The sequence below is a fragment of the Carlito syrichta genome, unplaced genomic scaffold (genome assembly GCF_000164805.1).
Source record: "Carlito syrichta isolate Samal-C Ts95f unplaced genomic scaffold, Tarsius_syrichta-2.0.1 Scaffold312739, whole genome shotgun sequence".
NCBI classification, from domain to species: domain Eukaryota; kingdom Metazoa; phylum Chordata; class Mammalia; order Primates; family Tarsiidae; genus Carlito; species Carlito syrichta.
The window spans coordinates 662,875-667,503 of NW_007256835.1; positions in this window are offsets into that span (position 1 = coordinate 662,875).

The following is a 4,629-nucleotide window of genomic DNA, read 5'->3' on the forward strand; positions in this document are numbered from 1 at the left end:
AGAACAGACCTCTCAAGGGTATAAACGATAAGAAAGAGCAAGGTGGAAGTAGAATGCAGTGCAAGAGGCTGGCTGAAAGCAGGTTATCTAGTAAATAAAATCCAATAGCAGTATTGGATCAAATCATAGAGGATATTGAAAACTAAGCAGTTCTCAAATAAAGAAATGTGTTTAATAAAGAATAGCTTGGAAGGAATACGCATAGCCAATACAGAAAATGACGTGGGTGCATCCACTTAAAAATAAAATTTAAAAAAACTCATTTAGAAAAAACCAAAATCTCTAAATAGATGAGTGATCATTCTAATGACCATGAACAAGGGATTTTTTTTTTAAGCAATCAACTCTAGTTCATTTGAACAGAATTACGCTACCAAAATGATTTCTATTTTCCAGGTACATAAGAAAAGGTACACCAGCACGGGATTTGAGATTATTAGCAAACAAAATATCTGATTCTGCAAGAAATAGGTCCCCTTGTCCTACTGGTGGGACCGTAAATTGCGCTACTCTTAGAAAGTGGTTGGGAAGAGATACTGAGCCTTAACATGCATATCCTTTGAACCAATAATTCCAGAGCAAGAAATGTATCCTAAGGGCGGGGGGAAGCAAAGAAACATAGAAAAGACTTTCTGATAAAGATTTCTTTGCAAGACTGCTTATAACAAATACATTGTTATAAGCCAAATAAAATAGCTGCAGATTCCCTGTACACTAATCTTAGCATTCATTGGTAGTCTTATATTTATAATTTCTGGAATTCTTATTCTCTGAATGTTCCCTTTCTAAAATAGCATCCTATTTGTATTCATGGAGACAATATTATCTCTCAACTCTTTGAAGTTATCAGCTTGTTTTTTTCCCCTTAACTTTTCTTGTTTTGTTTCTTTGTCTGAGTTTTGTTTTCTATTTGTTTTGGTCTGTCTTTCATGGTAAGGCTTTCCAAAATGGTTGATAGCCTTTGGCTGTCCACTCATAGTTCTGTTAGGTGAGGCACTGAAAACCTTTTGGAATGCTTTGCATCAGCAGAGCCTGTTGATTGAAAGACTTCACTGTAGAGTGACCATGTGGAAGCCTCCAAATGTCAGCATATGTAGATATTTTTTCTTGAACTGGCCAGTTTCTCTAGAATGGAATCTTCTCAGCACCTGCCTAGGAGAGTATAACCTCGGCTGTTGGTGTTCTAGGAGCCAAGGGGTGGGAGCGCTAAGCAGTGTGAACTTCCACCTAATTTCCATGCTGTATTTAGCACTGTCCTCAGCTTTGCCATGTAACCTCACTTCAAGGGTCTCTTGGATTCAACTTTTTCAAGATTAAACCTCCAGTTTTTGTCAGGGAAGGAGGGGGCAGTTGTTTATTTGTGCAGGGCAGGGTTAAGGATGGAGTTCGGCTATAGAGGAGGGAAGCCTAGCCTACTGTTTTCAAGGTTACTATGTAACATCTACTCTCAGATGGAAATAAACGGTGCTTCCTATTCATGAATTTTTCAGGACTCTGTGGTACGATTTCATTCTTGTTGGCTTTTCCTCCTGTAGGCATTTACACTTGTTTTCTACACTCTTCTAAGCCTACCAGACTTCCATCTTCCAAAAAACATGTTCAAACTACCGTGTTCCATCAGAAATCTCTTACTGCTTTTGTTGGGTGGTCAAAAAAAATCTAAATATCAATCAACTATAAAATTCCATGAAACAACTGCTAGGCACAGGGTACACACCTATAGTCCTAGCTCCTCAGGAGGCTGAGACAGTAGGATCACTTGAGACAAGGAGTTTGAGGCTGTAGTGTCCTGTGATCATGCCTGTGAATAGTCACTGCATTCCAGTCTGGGCAACATAGCAAGACCCCATCTCTTAAAAAAAAAAAAAACTTGTTTCCAATCTTATGTCTAAAAAAATTCTAAATAATTTATGTAGATACTCCACCCTCAAGGATGTGAAGTATAACTCCCCACTTGTTAAGTGTGGGCTGTGCAATGACTTCCTCCCACAGTGTGGAACAGTATGGAAAGTTCCTTCTGAAGAGTAACTGTATGGTGAAGAAACCTGATAAACACTGCCTCAGCAAGGCAATGAAGGTCACCATCAACAGCCCTAAGTCACGTTGACAGTATGTACTCTTGATGTCATGTGATGAAAATGGCAATTTGCTTCTGTGTTCTTCCCTTCCCCAACTCATAACTTCAGTCTAATCATGAGAAAAACATCAAATCCCAGTAGGGGACATTCTACAATGTACCTAACCAGTACTCCACAAAACTGTCAAAAAAGCATCAAAAATAAGGAGTCTGAGAAACTGTCACAGCAGAGAGGAACCTAAGAAGACTTGATGATAAAATGCAATGTGGTATCTTGGATGAGATCCTGCAACAGAAAAAAGACACTAGGAAATATGCAAAAATATGGACTTTAATAATAATGTAGCTGAGCACAATGCCTCATGCCTATAATCCCAGCACTTTGGGAGGTGGTGGCAAGAGGATTGCCTGAGCCCACAGGTCCAAGACCAACCTGGGCAATTTGGTGAGACCATGTCTCTACAATAAATCAAAAAATTAGCCAGGTGTGGTGGCGCCTGCCTGTAGTTCCAGCTATTTGGAAGGCTGAGGTGAAAGGATCACCTGAGCCCACCAGGTAGAGGCAGCAGTGGCCATGAGTGTGCCACTGCAATCTAGCCTGGGCGACAGTGAGACCCCAACTCAAAATAATAATGATAATAATGTATCAGCCGGGCTCAGTGGCTCAACCTGTAATCCCGCGCCTTTGGGAGGCTGAGGTGAGTGGATTGCCTGAGACCATGGGTTTGAGACCCGCCTGGGCAGGTGAGACCTCATCTCTACAATAAACCAAAAAATTAGCTGGGCGTGGTAGCGCATGCCTGTAATTCTGGCTACTTGGAAGGCTGAGGCGGAAGGATCGCCGGAGCCCAGCAGGTCGAGGCTGCGGTGGCTGGGAGTGGCCACTGCACTCCAGTATGGGTGACAGAGTGAGACTCCAACTCAAAAAAAAAAAAAATAATAAATAAATAATAATAATAATGTATCAATATTGGTTAATTAATTGTAACAAACGTACCATACTAATGTATGAAGTTAATCATAGAGGAAAATGGGTGTCAAGGTTATAGAAATTCTTTCTACTATCTTCATAATAGTATGGGTATTATTGTGCATTCAGACACAGCACAATGAACCATACTGGAGTGACTTAGCCCTATAGCCCTGCATAATTTGGGGCACCCTGAAGAATGCAGAAGACCTTTCATTCAGAAGGGCTTTTAGCTAAGTAACAAAGACACTTAAATACACACACATGTGATTACAGCATCTTTGATAGCTACTTTTACTGGTGAGTGGGTCCCCTTTCCTTTGATGGAACCAGAGTGGACACTGATACTATCTGGTCAACCACATTCTTCCTTCTAGTTATTACTTTCCATTAGAAGTTTGAATTAGAAACTAATGTAATCACCTGGATTCCTATTGGTTTCTGGTTCCCAATCCTAGTTCTTCATGAGGGACAGCTGTGCTTTCTACTCTTGCTTTCCATAGGATTAATTACTGATTCACAGCGAGTCATTTATTTTACCTATGTTAGCTTAAATACGTTTCTGTATCTTTATGACAATAATAATCTGTGGGTACATAGGGTTTTTTGTTGTGGTTTGTTTTAGTCGGAGTCTCACTCTGTCGCCCAGGCTGGAGAGCAATGGCATGGTCATGGCTCACTGCAGCCTCGACCTCTTGGGCTCAGGCCATCCTTTCGCCTCAACCTCCCAAGTAGCTGTGACTACAGGTATGCGCCACCATGCCTGGCTAATTTTTTGATTCTCTGCAGAGAAGACAGCTCACTATGCTGCCCAGGCTGGTCTTGAATACTTGGGCTCAAGTGTTTCTCCCACCTCGGCCTCCTAAAGTGTTGAGATTATAGGTGTGAGCCACCTTGCCCAGGAGTATTTCTTCCCTCCAGAGATACTGAGATTTGGCATGGAATAAAAAATGAATGTCTGCCCTACAGGAGCTTAGGTATACTTGGAAAGGTAGAACCCTTACAAAGATCTTACCAAGGCAAGTTTTAAGGTCCGATAAGTTGTAGAGATCATGGTAGTCAAGATATGTGGGTTTCAGAAACCCAATATGAACAAGACAAAAAGCAAATTCGTTGAATTACATGAAAGGTCCAGAGGTAGAATGTAGCCTTAAAGAAGGTTCAAACAGAACTAGCTATCTCAGATGGTCCAATTGATAAACAAATTAATTATCCCAAATGTTTCTAGCACAGACTGTCGGGTACATTTTTGTATCACAACACTTAAATGTGATGATGCAGCTGGTGTGGTGGTACACATCGGTCAGTAGTCCCAGCTACTCTGGAGGCTGAGGCGGGGATCACTTGAACTTGAACCCAAGAGATTGAGATGAGCCTAGGCAACATGGCAAGAACTCGTTTCTTTAAAAAACCAAAACTCAAACAAACAACAACAACAACAAAACCATAGCTGAGAAGCCACCTTGTCCATTACAGAGCAAAATATAAGGTAAAGCAAAAGGGACAAGGCAGGGTAAGATGAGAGGTAGGGCCGGGCTCGGTGGCTCAGCCTGTAATCCCGCGCCTTTGGGAGGCTGAGGTG